The sequence below is a fragment of the Rutilus rutilus genome, assembly GCF_951802725.1.
Source record: "Rutilus rutilus genome assembly, chromosome: 1".
Lineage (NCBI taxonomy): Eukaryota > Metazoa > Chordata > Actinopteri > Cypriniformes > Leuciscidae > Rutilus > Rutilus rutilus.
The window spans coordinates 77948952-77967298 of record NC_140209.1 but is presented as its reverse complement, the minus strand read 5'-3'; positions in this window follow the sequence as shown (position 1 = coordinate 77967298).

The window sequence follows — 18347 nt, the reverse complement described above, 5'->3', positions numbered from 1 at the left end:
GTAGGAAAGATCCAACTCTTCAATCTTGGCGCACACGTCTCCAAGGTAAGCTGCTGCGTGCGATGCAGCAGATGGAACTTGAGTAGGACGGTAGAGTTCGATGAAGTCCTTGAAGTTCCAGCGTGCCTTCTTGTTCCGGTTCTCATCCCAATACTTAATTTTTGGGAAGAACTTCAGCTTCGACAACCCGAACTCTAAACAACGGACTGGATTTAAGCTAAATGACGTCACCATTTCCACGGCCCTGCCAAACGTGAGTGGATAGCCGAACCCTTTACTTTCGCAGACCTCCCTTGACAACTCACCAACCGTCTGGCAGTCGGGCCCGTCAGGCCCTTTCCAAGAGTCCATCGGAATCCGGTCATTCCTCTCATATAGGTCGGTCTGAGAGAAGGATCCTCACCAACTCTTCACCCACCACTTGTGGGCCGGCCAGAAGGCAATCTGACAGCGGAAAGAGGTGCAGAACTCTTAGCCTCTGGAGTTCCTCCTTAATCCATGTCTCCAGGGGAGGAGGACCTTCACCCACACTTGCTGATCCGATCGGATTGAGGCCTAGAAATCCCCTCATGCTTGACAAGCTGTTGGAATTAGTGGAACAGACACCAAGGGGTGAGGCATACTGCCTCGATGTTGCACACATGGGCCGTCCAAAAAAAAAAACCTCAATGGCCAGTTCCAGCTGGAAGGCCTTCTATGAACTTTCAAATCCACCGAGCCCCTTCTGGTTGTGGAGAAGATCGAAGAGTGTGCTACTCAGGTAGGTAGCAATTGGCTTTACAATATGCCTTTACAAAAAGCTCCAAAACATGGCCATCCAAATTTCCTCTGGCATTCAGCCGGCATTCCCCAGAGTCGACACAGAATGACTGATTTTCGGGAATGCCAAGCATTGGCTACAGACCGGGACAGACATTCTGGAAGACCATTACGAGAGGGCCCTGCAGGAAGCAAGCCAGGCGGTTGCCCATGCCTCCAGAGTGCGTTGGAGGGAGGCTTGGGAGATCGCGATTAAGTGGACCCGCCGAAGCATTAAACGCCTCAGGGAGGTGACAATTCGGCGGGCCTCAACAGCGGTAGCCTGGCTTATGGCCCAAAGAGAAGAGGAAGGGGGAGAGGGGACAAGTCAGGCCCCAGAGAGCAGGGCCTTACGTTTCCAGGCCAGACCACCTTGTTCTCTGTCGGGAGGAAAGGTCAGGGTCCAGGAGGGAGAAGAGGGGGCGCAGGGGAGCGTTAGAGTTGTAGGGGGGCGGTGGCGCTTTCTGAAGGTGGCCGGAAGGTGCCGGTTAAACAGCCCCAGCCAGTCATGGAGATTCAGCCAGCCAGAGGGTCTTCGGCTGTTGCGCCCAAGGGGGATGATGTTCCACCAAGGGTATCGGACCTAGGGGAGAGTCCGGAGTATGATCTTGAAGAGGTCGAAGAGCTGGAGGAGGTCTGCCTTAGGGTGGAGGCCCCGAAGGTGGGAAAGGCCAGGAAGGGGGTGGGCCCCAGTAGGGACAGGGCAGTTGGGGTCCTGCCGGCGCTGACTCCGGTAGGGCATCCGGGGGTCAAAGAAAGACAAGAAGCCGGAACCCATGGAGATTGAACAGAGTGAGGATTCTGATTGGCTTCTGGAAGACAGCCAGGACGAACCGGTGGTCCCTCAGGTGGCTGGCAAGAAGGGACCAGGGATCCCGGAGGCCAAGGGAGGCCCTGCACCAATGGAGAGGAGCCTCAATGTGAGGCACGAGGCTGTTGAGGATAAGTACAAATCATGGAGCTTGGCCCCGGAAAGGTCTATCCTGATCTTGGGAGCCTCGAACCTGAGCCGGGTGCCTTAAGTGGGTAACGGAGGTTGAGGTCCACAGCTACCCAGGGGCCAATCTGGCCCAAGCCTGTAACTTCATCAAACACAAGACCCCGGTGTTCCAGAGGGCCAGACAGGTGGTGTTGGTGTTCAGTCTGAATGACCGGAGCCAGAGCAACCTGGCCTGTTTAAAGAAGAGTGTGGAGCGGCTCCAGGAGGCGGCAATTGGGACGTTTCCCAATGCGGTTATCCACATTCCGCTGATCAATTTTGATTCGGCCCTGCCGGAACAGCAAGTTAGGAATCTCAAAGCACTGAATGAGATCATTTTCAAAACAAAGCGTTGTATTCCCCTCCTGTCTGGGGATCAGTTTAACCTGTTAAGCTGCAACCCCACTTTTGAAAAATCCCCAGAAATGACATACCCAAACTGAAACAGATACAGTTCATGATCCCTTTGCACTAAAAACACAAGTATGATCTCATTTGAAAGCTGACACCTGGCAGTTTATTGTAAATGTACAGGGTGGGCCATTTATATGGATACACCGTAATAACATGGGAATGGTTGGTGATATTAAAGTCCTGTTTGTGGCACATTAGTATATGTGAGGGGGCAAACTCCTCAAGATGGGTGGTGACCATGGTGGCCATTTAGAAGTCGGCCATCTTGGATACAACTTTTGTTTTTTCAATAGGAAGAGGGCCATGTGACACATCAAACTTATTGGTAATGTCACAAGAAAAACAATGGTGTGCTTGGTTTCAACGTAACTTTATTCGTTCATGAGTTATTTACAATTTTCTGACCACTTATAAAATGTGTTCAATGTGCTGCCCATTGTGTTGGATTGTCAATGCAACCCTGTTCTCCCACTCTTCACACACTGATAGCAACACCGCAGGAGAAATGCCAGCACAGGCATCCAGTATCCGTAGTTTCAGGTGCTGCACATCTCGTATCTTCACACCATAGACAATTGCCTTCAGATGTAAATGGCCCACCCTGTATATCAGCAGCATGTATGTAAACATGTATGTAGTTTTGAGATAATGACATTTATGCGTGATTTGTGAAAATACAAAAACAAATTGTCACTGAAATAAGGTCATGAAACCCCTACTGATTATTTCTTCACAAGACTTTTGAAAATTGTATCACGTAGCCTAGAATATTTGCTCCAAAACTATGTGAAAATCACCCTGACTGCTCATTCAGATAAGACAATATATATTGATTTAAAATCTGTAAGACGTGTTTTGTGTGAGAAAGCTTTATGCGAAGGAGGCGTGATCACATCATTAATATGTAAGCCTTTCACACCAGAGAAAGACAAAGACCCTCCCTAATGGCCCTATTAGGAGCTATCAGGCCCTATCATTCTGAGCAACCTTGCACAAAGAATGAGGAGATTTAAAAAAGAATGGCTTTTTGATTGTTTGGATTTATTTACAACACAACATAATCCAAATATGCACAACAAATGACAAAAAAGCACATTATTATGACCGCCGCTAGCGTAGCTAGCGAAAGCGGTCATATAGGGATTGTCAAAGTTTTTTTTTTTTTTTTTTTTGTCATCTACTGAATTTTTCGTCAACGATACCAGGGACACCGAAACACCGGGGAACATGAAATGTGGTGGGCATGTAGCCCCACTAGACTTTTACGGAAAAATTTCGTTTGGCCCCCGGGGGCCACCCCCCCCCCCCCCGCGCTGGGCCCCCCCCAAACCCAAAAAATGCAGTTTTTCCTAAATAACTACCTGAACCGTGGCACCGAGGATGAAGACATTTTTATGGTATGTTGGTCTTAAGGGCCCACATCAACCTAGCCCATAATCAATCATTTGTGATTTGCGCCCCTGCCATAAAAAATGAAAATGCAATATTATTCTGCTTTAATCGCCCCTATCTTCAGTTGAGATGTTCAGAACTGCACCATATTTCTTTTTTTTATATTATCTTTTATTGGAAAAGCATGTGGAATTTCACATATTATTGGGCACATGAAGTACATTACATTGCTTTACCATTTTTAACTTTTTAACACAAGAACAACAGAACTCAAGTGCGGGTGGCGGGGAAACCAAATTACATCCATACTATTTATGTTGTTCATTTAAACTTTTAAATCATTGTACAATTAGTAAGAAGCAGCAGTGTTTACAGAAAATCAGATCTAACCGGTTTAACATATTCCGTCCACTTGGACCACATCTTATAGAAAGTGTCCCTCTGCACTTTGAGTGAAAAGGACAGTTTTTCCATTATGAAGATCTCGTAAACAATGTTTATCCAGTCCTCAGTTGTTGGTGGTTCTGGTTTAAGCCATCTCCTCGTTAAAGCCTTTTTACTTGCTGCCAATAAGATGTACAGAAGTTTCTTGTCCTTCGAGTCCAGTTTATCCGATGAAATATAACTGAGATATAAGGTATCAAAAGCAAATGGAAAAACAAATGCAAAAATATTCTGTATATGCTCATGAATTCTGGACCAATACTGAGAGATAACTTTGCAGTCCCAAAAAATGTGGAAATGGTTAGCACCACCCCCCCCACATCTCCAACAAGCATCTCCAATGCCCCGATACCTCTTCTGTACAGGAGTGATGAAAAATCTCATTATACTTTTCCAACAAAATTCAAGCCATACATTAGATCCAGTTGTAACCCATTGTATCTTGCATATTTGTTCCCAACATTCCTCAGTGATTATCAAATTACCCTCTTTTTCCCACTTCTCTTTAACATAATGAGTGTTGTCCTTTTTACACCGCAGGATGCTATTGTATAACCTAGATATAATTTTATTGTGTGCTCCTGAGTTTGTAGTTAATGATATAAATGTCCCCACAAATCCTAGGTCGTTTAAGTTCACTTTCAGTTCCTGATTAAAGTAGTGCCTGATCTGAAGATACCTAAAGAAGTCAGCAGAGTCTAGACCATGTTTTCTTTGCAGGGATTCAAAAGATGGGAATGCCCCCTTGTGGACAAATGAGTGATAATCAGTCAATTCTTTTAGAATCCAGTTCTTAAATCTGTCATCATGCTGATTCGGGGTAAAATCTGAATCGTATGCACACCATTTTAGGATTTTTGAAGTATCTTCCAGACCACAAATCTTAATTGTTTCATTCCAAGCTGTTATCATTACATAAGAAATGGGTTTGTCTGATAAATTAGTCTTATTCTGCAGTTTGATATCTGCTAATAAAGCTCCAACTGGTATTGTTTCAATAGTTGTCCCCTCAACATCCTTCCATCCTGCGGTGTAATATGAAGAACATAAACAAATTAATGGTCTTAACTGTGCCGCACAATAATATTCTCGAAGACATGGGAGACCACGACCTCCTTTATCTTTCTTCAATTGTAAGGTTTTATACTTAACCCTGGATTTTTTCCCTTTCCAAATATATTTTGACAGCATTCTATCCCATTCTACAAATTGTTTTTGAGGTATGAAAATTGGTAAACACTGGAATAAGTAGAGCATTCGGGGGAGAATATTTAATCTTATTGAATCAATCCTAGAATGTAAGTCCAAAAAAGGAATTGTATTCCATCTTCGAATATCCGATTCTATTGCTATATTCAGAGGGCCATAATTAACTTCAAACATTTTAGTGAAGTCTCGGTGCAGTACCACCCCTAAATATCTGATACTGTCTGCCTCCCATTTCCATTTATACCTATCCTTGACTTCTTCTGGAGGGACATAGTTCAAAGTTAATACCTGTGTTTTATTTACATTAACCTTGTACCCTGAAAAAGAGCCATATTCTAGTAGTAGTTTAATGATTTTAGGAACAACCGGCGTGGGGTAAGATATAGTTAATAGTAAATCATCAGCAAAAAGTGCCAATTTTTGCTCCCCTCCTACTGTTCTTACTCCAGTTATGTCCTCTCTCTGCCTGATCCACTGGCTTAAAGGTTCGATAAACAAGGCGAAGAGGAGAGGCGAGATGCAACACCCTTGTCGAGTCCCGCGCTCCAATATGAATGATTCAGTGAGGTCTCCATTAATTTTGATCCTCGCAGTTGGGTTATTGTATAACCCTGAGATAACCTCAATTACAGATTTATCAAAACCAAATTTTTCAAGCACCTTATATAAAAAGGACCACCTCACTGAATCAAAAGCTTTTTCGGCGTCCAAACTCAAAACTAAGGTCTCTAATTTTTGCTTGTCCACCCACCTCATTATGTGTAAAACCCTCCTAATGTTGTCTTGAGTCTGTCTGTGTTTAATGAAACCCGTCTGATCCTTATGTATTAATCCTGGTAAAATAGTTTCTAATCTTCTTGACATAATAGAGGTGAACAACTTATAGTCTATATTCAGAACACTAATTGGGCGATAGTTACTACACTGCAATCTATCCTTTCCTTCTTTTGGGATGATAGAGATTATTGCTTCCCTCCATGATGGTGGGACTATCTTATTTGCCATCACCCAATTAAATGTTTTCAGTAACGTTGGGACCAGAAAAACCTGCATTGTTTTGTACCACTCCGGACCGAATCCATCTGCCCCTGCCATCTTCCCTCCCTTTAATCTTTTAATTGCTAATTGGATTTCTTCTTTAGTTATTGTAGATAATAACTTTTTATTTTGTTCCTCCGTCACTGTTGGTAACTCAAGTTCAGACAAAAAGATATTGATGTCCTGGTTGTTGTCTATATGAGGTTGAGAATATAATGTCTTATAATAATCAAGAAAGCATTGTTGAATTTTTTCCTGGTCAATTTCTATTTGATCATTTAAGGGATTCTTAATTTTATGAATGGATCTCTCTGCTTGCTGTTTCCTAAGCTTATAGGAAAGGAGTTTCAGTGATTTCCCCCCTACCTCATAATAATGTTGCTTTATAAACATGAGTTTTTTCTGTACCTCTATTGTGTTCAAATCATCTATTTCTTTTTTCAATTTTATTATATCCGATTTAGTATTACCATTATGAGACCTTGAATGTTGGCGTTGCAGATCTAATAACTTTTCTTCTAAATGCCGGAGTTTTTGCTGACCTATTTTTTTCAGGTGGGAGGAAATACCAATTATTTTCCCCCTAATCACTGCCTTAAGTGCGTCCCATATTATTCCCGGTGACATATCGTCCTTATCGTTATATTCTAAATACTCCTCTATTTCTTTCTTCAAACGCTCTTTGATATCAGGGTAATTTAGAATGTTTGTGTTCAACCTCCATAGGGTAGATCTATTCTTTCTGTTCAGGCAGATGTTAGCATAAACTGGGTTGTGATCTGATATAGTACAGGGACCTATTTCACAATTTTTTAACCTAAAGAGATCATTTCTGAACATGAAGATATAGTCTAACCTTGAATAGACATTGTGTGCGCTGGAATAGTGGGTATATTCCCTATCCGTTGAATGACAATCTCTCCACACATCAACTAATCCTATTTCGTCCATAAGATGTACCATTTTTCCTCCGATATTTCTCGCATCACCTTTCCCATTCGAAGAATCCAATTTAGCATTTAATGTGAGGTTTAGATCCCCACCGCATAGTAAAATTCCCTGACTCCTTGTTGTTGTTAATTCTAGGATCTGTTTATACAAGGACCAATTGCTTCCTGGGGGAATATACACATTTAAGAGACTCAGAATAATACCATCAATCTTACCAGTTGCCATTATATATCTACCCTCCTTATCCTTATATTCTGATAAATGTTCATAATTTAGAGCGCCGTGCATCAGGATCGCCACACCTCTTCGCCTTCCCGAACTGTGAGAAGAATAGAAAACATGCTTAAAACCAAGTTTGTTCAATTTTTTATGCTCGCTATCAGACAGATGTGTTTCTTGCATAAAAACAATCTGAGCTTTATCTCTTTTGAATTTAGATAAGGCTTTCCACCTTTTTACCGGATTATGTAAGCCATTAATATTGATTGATACCATTTTCACTGACCTGCTATTCATCTAAATTATAAGTCAAATACGCGCATTTTAATAGGCTCCCCGCACACCCATGTAAACATTGAACATGAAACACGTGAACAAAAGGCATGAAAACAAAAAACAAACAAAAATCAAACTGAAGTAGTTCTAACTTCCAAGGTAGGGGTCCCTGAAATGGACCCTGCTTCGCCTTTAAAGGCAACTTCTTCATCAGTCAGTGGAGGAGGCCCTTAATGGCTAAGGCCTCACAGAGAAGAGCACCCTCCAAAAAAAAAAACAAACCTTACTTATCCACTTTTTACACACCATTAAACTAAGTAATAGTTTTGATTTTTTTTTGCTTTTGATTAAAGAGAACAACAAAGTGGGTAGACCTCAATTTCACGAAGGCGCAGGTGAGGTCCTCTTGAAGGCTCTGAGCTTTTCTTTGTAAACGGGGTCTCGCCTCTTGTTCGTTGCGCTGCTCCCCGCTCCTCTACCAACTCTGGTCCAGGTCAGCTGCTTCAGTTGCTCCAACGCTGTTTCTGGCGATCCGATGACCTTCACCGCATAGCCTCTCCTGGACATATCTGCCGTAGCTTCCGCCACTGTGTTGTAAATTTTAGTTTCTTCAGTGTATTTCACCTTCAGCCTAGCTGGAAAGAGAGTCTGAAAGGGGATCTGCTGCTCTTTCAGAATCTTGCGCACCTCCGCATATTCTCTTCGTCTCTTTAAGATGAGAGGAGGATAGTCATGGTCTAAACTTACTTGTTTGCCATTCCATGTGAATCCTTTTTTCTGCCATGCCTTGCGGAGCAAAAGTTCTTTGGTCTTAAAGCTGAGGAATTTCACAATAATCGAGCGCGGGGGTGCATCGTCCGGCGGTGGTGGACCTAGAGAGCGATGCGCCCGTTCGATGCATATGTCAAGCTCATCCTGGGACAGCCCCAAACCGTCACGCAGCAGCTTCTCCACAAAATCACTCATTGTTGGAGAGTCCCGCTCTGCTGTCTCGGGTACACCATAGATGCGGACGTTTTCTCTTCTTGTACGGCTCTCCAAGTCCATTAATTTATCCTCCATCCTTATTTGTAACTTTATTATTTCCGTCATGACATCCTCCGTGTTCTGAATCCTCTCCTCCGTCTTCTCAATCCGTCCTTCAGCCTCGTCCATTCTCGCGCTCATCTTAGACATTTCTTCCTTAATTTCCACCAAACTCACGCTGTTTTCTTGGCGAAAGTCCCTCAATTCCTGAAGTACCACGTCTATGCTTGCCATATCGTCCCACCGAGCAGTAGCAGTCCACCAGTATACGGCCTCGTGTCGAGCGGTGAATCACATTAACGTTAGCAGGGAAGCTAGCGCTATTTTCAGGTTTAAGCACCCACTATGTTGCTCCGTCAATACGTTAGTTTAGGTGTATTTCGCTTACCCCCTCACTTCTCTACCTCCAGGAATTAAATTGCGTTGTCTTAACGGGGTAAAGTTTTAGATTTCGTAGGTTTCCTTGGGAGCCCGTTCACAGTGCTGCCATCACGATGACGTTCAAACCGGAAGTCCCCAACTGCACCATATTTCATGTGTATGATTCACTTGACATCATCTGGGGGTATGCTAAGTTTCGTAGAATTTCATCCATGGGGGGGTATAAAATAAATTCATTTATGTGCACATTTAGTGACTGTACACTCATCGGCCTGTAGATGGTGCTGTTGAGCAAAGGGTTGCTGGTTTAGGATGATACTGTCACTAAGGTTGCCAACTGTCCCGAATTAGGCGGGACGTCCCGTATTTTGGGCCTAATTTATTTGTCCCGTGCGTGACCTCCCGTGTCCCGTTTTTTGACAAGCTGATAAACCACTGACTGATACAACAGCAACAGCAGCAGTGCTGACCACGACACTTGAGAATGATCACCGACACCTGTCATCATCCAATCACAGCTTTTTGTAATCACTGTTTTGAGACAAATCATTGTTTGATTTGCGAACATCCTCTGCCGTCTGGTCGCTTTCGCTTCAAGCCGGACTCGTCTCGTGCTAACGGTAATTTCCTTTCACTGTCCACGTTTTGATTTCGGCTAATCAATTTTGGCGAATGCAAACAACGTGATTATTGTTCATGAGTCTAACATCCAGCCACGCAAGAAAACATGTCATCTACCTGAGGGAATAATATGCTCAAAAAACATTTCTGATTATTATTAATGTTTTAAAGCTTTTAGAAAGTACATAGAAAGCTTTTGTAACATTATTTTTTTGGAAAAAAAATAAAGAAAGTAATTGCCTACTTTTATTCAGCATGGATGCATTACATTAATCAAAAGTGACAGTTAAGATAATCTTACTAACCCCAAACTTTTGAACTGTAAGCCTAGTGTATAATGTTAAAAAAGCTTTCTATTTTAGATAAATGCTGTATTTTGAACGATGGTTTGTTTGTAATGTGACTTTTCATGTATGACATTAAAATTATTTTTAGAATTAAATACATAAATAGGTTAAGCAATACAAATGTGTTTATGTCTGATAACCTTTTAAACACAAACTTAACTGCAGACACTGAAATGACGTACACTGTGTGATACAGTACAAATATTTTGAGTGTCCCTCATTTTCCTATAAATAACCACGATTGTCCCGCATTTTCCTTTTCTGAAGTTGGCAACCCTAACTGTCACACACACACATGCAGGAATACAAACAAACGCAAGCATGCACACACACTGACATCCACACGCACAGACACACACATACAAATCCACATGCACAAACACACACGTACGTGTCACCGGTGCAGGCCGGGGCGGACTCGGATGACCAGCCGCCCCTGACTCCAGGCACCACCGTGAGGAGCCAACACCACAGGCACGCAACAGATGGACAAAAGAGGAGGCAAGTAATTGAGTTCAAAGTAACAATCTTTATTGAATAACAATCAACTTGGGAGAAGGATAAGCAACTCTTTTCTTCTAGGGCTATTCGACCGGGGTGGCCGCTGGATCGATTCTTCACGGTCTTCAGGGCACAATAGTGCAATAGTAACTCTAAAAGCTTACTTCACAGCGTGGCTGCACATCTGCAGGACTCAGACAGTAAGTAACAGGTAATGTATGCTTCTCAATATCAGATACGTCGCCGGGCACGATGATGGAACAGTGACTCTAAAGGCTTACTTCACAGCGTTGCTGCACATCTGCAGAACTCAGACGGTAAGTAACAGGTAATGTATTCTTCTCAGTATCAGATACGTCGTCGGGCACAATGGTGGGACAGTGATTCTAAAAGCTTACTTCACAGCGTTGCTGCACATCTGCAAGACTCAGACAGTAAGTAACAGGTAATATTTCTTCTCTCGACAGCAGATTCTCTTATCACAACATGAAGGGGGAAATTGTAACTTTAAAACTCACTTCACAGCGTTGCTGCACATCTGCAGGGCTCAGACGGTAAGTAACAGGTAATGTTCCTTCTCTCGACAGCAGATTCTCTTATCAGGACATAAAAGGAGAATTGTGACTTTAAAAACTCACTTCACAGCGTTGCTGCACATCTGCAGGACTCAGACGGTAAGTAACAGGTAGTGTTCCTTCTCTCGACAGCAGATTCTCTTATCAGAACATAAAAGGGAAATTGTGACTTTAAAACTCACTTCACAGCGTTGCTGCACATCTGCAGGGCTCAGACGGTAAGTAACAGGTAATGTTCCTTCTCTCGACAGCAGATTCTCTTATCAGAACATAAAAGGGGAATTGTGACTTTAAAACTCACTTCACAGCGTTGCTGCACATCTGCAGGGCTCAGACGGTAAGTAACAGGTAATGTTCCTTCTCTCGACAGCAGATTCTCTTATCAGGACATGAAAGGAGAATTGTGACTTTAAAACTCACTTCACAGCGTTGCTGCACATCTGCAGGGCTCAGACGGTAAGTAACAGGTAATGTTCCTTCTCTCGACAGCAGATTCTCTTATCAGAACTTAAAAGGGGAATTGTGACTTTAAAACTCCCTTCACAGCGTTGCTGCACATCTGCAGGACTCAGACAGTAAGTAACAGGTAGTGTTCCTTCTCTCGACAGCAGATTCTCTTATCAGAACATAAAAGGGAAATTGTGACTTTAAAACTCCCTTCACAGCGTTGCTGCACATCTGCAGGGCTCAGACGGTAGGTAACAGGTAATGTTCCTTCTCTCGACAGCAGATTCTCTTATCAGAACATAAAAGGGGAATTGTGACTTTAAAACTCACTTCACAGCGTTGCTGCACATCTGCAGGGCTCAGACGGTAGGTAACAGGTAATGTTCCTTCTCTCGACAGCAGATTCTCTTATCAGAACATAAAAGGGGAATTGTGACTTTAAAACTCACTTCACAGTAGGGCTGCACGATGTGTCGTTTAAGCATCGATATCGCGATGTGCGAATCCACGATAGTCACATCGCAGGATGTGCGATGTAGGCTGTCGTAGTTAATCCGTGATTCATTAACCGTACGGGCCAACTGCTCCCCGGCCCTTGACGCATGTGATTCGCGGATTAATTGCACATCTTAACCATCATAGAGTGAAAGTTTATCATTTGCATGTGTTTTTAAGTCCTGTCAGTTTAACAGGGCGCATATAAGAACGAGCAGAGCGAGAGCGAGAGAGCCCCGGCCGCGCGTGCGCTCACCTTCACCGTCTTCAAACAACACAAGCGCTGTCTTGCTCTCTCTCTCCCTCGCGCATATTAATCAAAATCAATTGACACGATGGTGTCAAAAAAAAAGAAAACTATCCAGTGAGGAAATGTTTTCTGTGTTGACAAATCTTGTGCGATATCCTAAACTGCTGAGATAATTACACAACGCGTGCCGTAGACTACATGTCCGATTCGCGAACTAATGATTCCTTTGAACCGATTCAATTTAATGAATGGTTTAAAGTAAACAACTGACCTGTCCAACACTGAACTCACGAGACGTCTGAATTGGTGTATAAAAAATCTGTAACACTTTACAATAATGTTCTATTTATTAAACTATTTAACTACATTAGTTAACATTTACTATTAGTAAACTGCACTTCTACAACATTGTTAATTTCAACATTTAGGCTATAGCCTTATTGAAATCAAAAGTTGTACAGTATGTGTTAACATAGTTAATGCACTGTGAAGTAACATTACCAAACAATGAACAGCTGTATTTTTATAAACTAAGATAAACAAAGATGAATAAATACAGTAACTAAAGTATTGCTCATGGTAAGTTCATGTTAGTTATTAGATACATTAACTAATGTTAACAATTCAAACCATATCCTAAAGTTACAAACAAATCATTTACTCTAATTTAAATAATACTCTGATGTTTAAATCATTTAAAATGAGAATGTAAGTGTGCTTACCCCATTTTTGTTTGTAAGAAAAAATTTGATTAGATTTCATATCGCAATATATATCGCAGAAAACTAAAATATCGCAATGTCATTTTTCCCCAATATCGTGCAGCCCTACTTCACAGCGTTGCTGCACATCTGCAGGGCTCAGACGGTAAGTAACAGGTAATGTTCCTTCTCTCGACAGCAGATTCTCTTATCAGAACATAAAAGGAGAATTGTGACTTTAAAACTCACTTCACAGCGTTGCTGCACATCTGCAGGGCTCAGACGGTAAGTAACAGGTAATGTTCCTTCTCTCGACAGCAGATTCTCTTATCAGAACATAAAAGGGGAATTGTGACTTTAAAACTCACTTCACAGCGTTGCTGCACATCTGCAGGGCTCAGACGGTAAGTAACAGGTAATGTTCCTTCTCTCGACAGCAGATTCTCTTATCAGAACATAAAAGGGAAATTGTGACTTTAAAACTCCCTTCACAGCGTTGCTGCACATCTGCAGGACTCAGACGGTAGGTAACAGGTAAGATTTCTTCTCTTAACCTCGAACACTTTCATCAGACATTAGCGAGAGACTCGATAGGCAGCTTTACCAGCGATGTTGTACATCTTCAGAGCTCGGTCAGTAAGTATAACGATTCAGACTTTTCCACAACCATACGGTTCTTCACGAGACTTGTACTTTCAGAGAGAGGGAGAGGATTAACAGGAGCCTTCAATGAGGAATTACTTCACGACAATATTCAGTGGAAGAAAGGACAATACAAAGCATTACTTCACCAGTTCAGTTGTATCGTTCTGGGATTTAGATGGAGACCAGTAGATCATCTCACAAGAATGAAAGCAGGCGTTGGAAGACTCTTCTCAGCATAGCACACAGCACTCGTGTTCACTACAAATCCACAGCATTAATTCGACGTGCATCAGGTAAGGCAAACAACTGCAAATCACTCACACAGTAGGGCTGATCAGAAGCCTCGCTTCATCCATGCATTTCAACGGGAATATTCAACTCTCAATTCCTCTCCAATGTATCTGAAACAGATGTCCTCCTCAACAGTAAATTTCACATTCACCGTCTTTTCTTCAAGCTTTACATTTGATTCAATGATGAAATTAATTCACTTATCTTTCTTCCTTCCTCTTCCAGCGCAGATCCAAGCAGCAGTTCAATCCAGTAGTATTCCACAAGCAGTTCTAAACGACAGACTCCAATAACAGTTCTTCACTTACACAAATTTCCAGGATCACAGCATCAAATGTAAGCACTCAAACAGGAGATCTTCTACCCCAAAACACAACGACTGAGACCCAGCCAAACAACTGATCAACTGAACACCGATTGACTTTTACCAGTTCCAACCTCGACCTCAACTCGACTTTGAGTGGCTCTTTTATCCTCCTCTTGTGAAGCGGAAAGCCTGTGTAAACACCGCTCCTCTCTGCCTCACACCTGTCGTGCATCGGCGGTAATTAGTTTGAACAATATCTCCGCTACACCCGGAACCGGAGTGAGGCGTTACACCAAAATAATTCCCCTCGGGGAACATGGAAAGAAAACAAAGGTTCCGCTTTTCCCAGCATTTTGTCACCCGTGACATACGCACGCATACATACACGCACAGACACACACATACACACACATACACACAGACAGACATGCACATACTACTACTTTTTTTAGGTATATACATAAACACGCAATACAGCCAAATTGCTCCACATCATTTATTTTTGTGGAAAGCCAGTGCAGGCCTGAGCGGCGGTCATATTTTGTACCGCCATGCGGTACATCTAGTTGAAAACAATGAACCAAAGACAGAGACCTTTGTGCCATTCCTAAAAACATTGTACATACCTTTAATTTCCAAGGTGTTTGATTTTCACTTTACCATGTTCATATACAGAGACTCATGTGAATGTTGAAGTCAGCAGGACTCATGTGAATGTTGAAGTCAGCAGGACTCAGTGGCATCTGGTCACAAAAAAAAAAAAAAAAAGTGAACATACTGATATCAAGAGAAATATAGGCCTGCACGATTTTGGGAATAAATTTTAGATTTTTCTGGTTAAAATTGCTTTTTAAAATTCACAGAATACACACACACACACACACACACACACACACACACACACACAAATGCTTCCAACAATAGAGGTGGGCGATATATCGTTTAGACGATAATATCCAAATTGTTGTCTGGACGATATACAAAATTGGGATATCGAATGATACATAATTTGTACAATCCGACCCCCCAAACATGAAAAGAGCTGAAAGCAGTTAAAGAGAAAACAAATAACGCACACTATAACCTTCTAAACAATTATATGTAGCGATTTTTAATACTGTAGGGCAGTACTATTCCCGGAAGCAGCCTCCGAGTGGCCCAGCCCATGGTCCCGTGTCGTCAAAAACGCACATTCATATGTAAATTCGAAATAGTGCGCGCAGAAGCACATGCGCAAAACCGTTTTGTAAAATGATATATTTATTATTTTTATTTTATCATGTCATTTTACAAAAGGACATTTTACAAACCTACGTTTTGCGCATGTGCTCCTGCACGCACTTTTTCAGTCACAACACAGCAATCAGAGGAGGATGCGTTGAAAACTGTAATGCTGTTCTCTTCCTTCATAACTCGTACTGAGAAGGTTTGGGTTGCAGAAGAATTTGTGACTGTTTCACCTGTTCAACCACATCAAAGTTTCGTAATTAGTAAGTCCGTGCTTTTTCTCTTTTTTGTTCTGTGCCTTGGTGAAACGGTGTTTGTACGTGAAGAGCTCTTTTCCAAAATGCCTTAAACCTAAAAAGCTGCCTCAAAGAACCAGCAAAAGTAATGATATTGCAATATTTTACATATGCATAAAGACATTTTAATTGTTTATTCATTTCTGTGTCGGCTGCAATGATGAAGTTGACGATCTTCGCAGTAGGCTAGTGAACGCACCGGAGAAATTCACATTTATTAGGCTACATAGTTTTATTTTGTTTTGGATGGTTTTGTTTAGAACCAGCTTTCTGTAAATATATTTCACATTTTTTAGGCCTGTGAGGCGAGTAGGCTACGGTTCGGTTCATGATGATATAATCTCCAGTTCAAGCACCTTATGTTGTGCTAGCCTATATTTACTTTTTATGTATTAAATCCAGGAAATTGGTTAATGAAAAAAATATTAAAATTAAGATACAATTAATACAAAACGAAATTTGTTTTAAAGAAAGGCTTTGTGCTTTCTGTTTTGAGGTCTCTGTAAAAGTTTGAAAGTCTTTTAGTGCCGCTTTCAGAGCGCTCGCGTCCATAATGCAGAATATTCACCATATATCTAGCAACAGTTCAACTGCAATGTGAAGTTTATGCAACAATAACAAACTAATAAGTAAGAATTTCTTACCTTACATCTTTCTTGTCTTCAAATCGCGTTCTTCTTCTTCTGAGGTAAATTCAATGTAAGCTCACGGCACGTCTTTCAAACTCGACGAAAAGCAGAGACTTGTGTAGTGTTTTGGTGTTTTGTTTTTTGAGGTAATGAGCGCGATCGCGTTCCATGTGGAGATTTGCATGTGAATCTCTTTTGCGCGCGTGGTCAAATAAAAAATTATGAGCAAGCGTTTGAGAAACTGGACATCTTCTTGGTTTTATACAAATTACTTAAACAGAGAATATTTGTTCTCTTACGAGAGGTTCTCTCGTATTGCGTAAGTTGCTTACGCTATGGGTAAAGTCATCTTTTCTCGAGATATAAAGCCAAAAAATTATCCTTAATTTTTATAATCTTGTCAACGCAGTGCAGCAGCAGTCAGACCTAGAGCAGGCTATCTAGCGTACTCATTGGCTGCCCTGCGGCAACTGCAGCAGCCTACCACTGAGCCTGGCGTGACGTCGCGCCCTCACGCGTCACGGCCCATCAGAAGGGGCGTGGTTAAGCGCATAAAAGGAAGGCTCGGAGGCTGGTTCACTGATTTTCGTCTCTTCAGCGAAGCTCTCCGCATCGCTGGACTCTGAGAGAAGCCGCCATCGAATCAAGCGACCAGCAAGCCGAGGATAGAGTCTGAGGAAGCCGGCCGCCTTTAGCCATCCGTGCCTGCTCCGCTATCCGGCGATAGTATCCTTTTGCCACTTGCTACTGTGTGCGCTTGCCGCCGCGACACACTTCGGACAAACAGACATTTGAAACAAACGCCTCGCATTTCCTGCGGCTCGTGCAGAGCCCCGCTCAGCGACAGGGACCGCCATGTGATTTGCGCTCTCTGCCTGGGCCGAGACCACGCAGCCCTCGCGCTCTCTTCCGGGGGCTGCGAATTCTGCGAAGAACTGCCGATGTCGACCCTGCGGGCTCGACTCACCTCGTTCGACGCTCCCGCTGTCTCTCCGCCTGCCTCCACCGGGCCGCGCAAGAAGCAGCGCCGCTCTCAGAGGCCACCGGAGCCCGATGCAGCAGCTGAGTGCTCGCCGGATCCCTTCCCGCGAGCCTCGCTCTCTCCTTCTCCGTCCCCCTTTTCGGACGTGCAGCTGCCGGCTCTCGACGGCTGCTCTCTCCTCGCTTCTGACAGCGAAGAGTGGTCTGGGTCTCACCGCTCCGCCCCCTCTTCGACACAGGAGTCTAGCAGGTCCTGCGCTAATGTCGACACGGAGCTTCTCCGCCTCCTCACTAAAGCGGTCGACCAACTGGGCCTCGAGTGGTCCCCACCGAAGGCGCCCGCGCCCAACAGACTCGACGGGTGTTTTCTGCCTAGCCGCCGCCAAGCGCCTGCCTCTAGGTCAGCACCCTTCCTGCCTAAGCTTCACACCGAGCTCTCGAAGTCTTGGAGCGCCCCCTTCTCCGCTAGACTCCGCTCTCCGGTCTCCTCGACCCTCTCTCAAGTGGACGGGGCCGTTGAGAAGGGATATACTCAAATTCCCCCGGTTGAAGAGGCTGTCGCAACGCACCTTTGCCCGCCATCCGCCAGATGGCGCTCAAAGTCTGCCCTGCCGTCCAAAGCCTGCAGGACCACATCAGCTCTCGTCGGCCGCGCTTTCGCCGCCGCCGGCCAGGCTGCTTCCGCCCTGCATTCTATGGCTGTGCTCCAGATCCTTCAAGCCAATCTCCTCCGCGAGTTGGATGAGAAAGGCCTGGACCACGCCGTCCTGACGGATCTGCGCAGCGCTACGGATCTCTCGCTCCGCGCTACAAAATCCGCAGCACAAGCCATCGGGAGATCCATGGCTTCGCTCACCGTCACCGAAAGACATTTTTGGCTGACGCTCGCGGATATGAGCGAATCTGA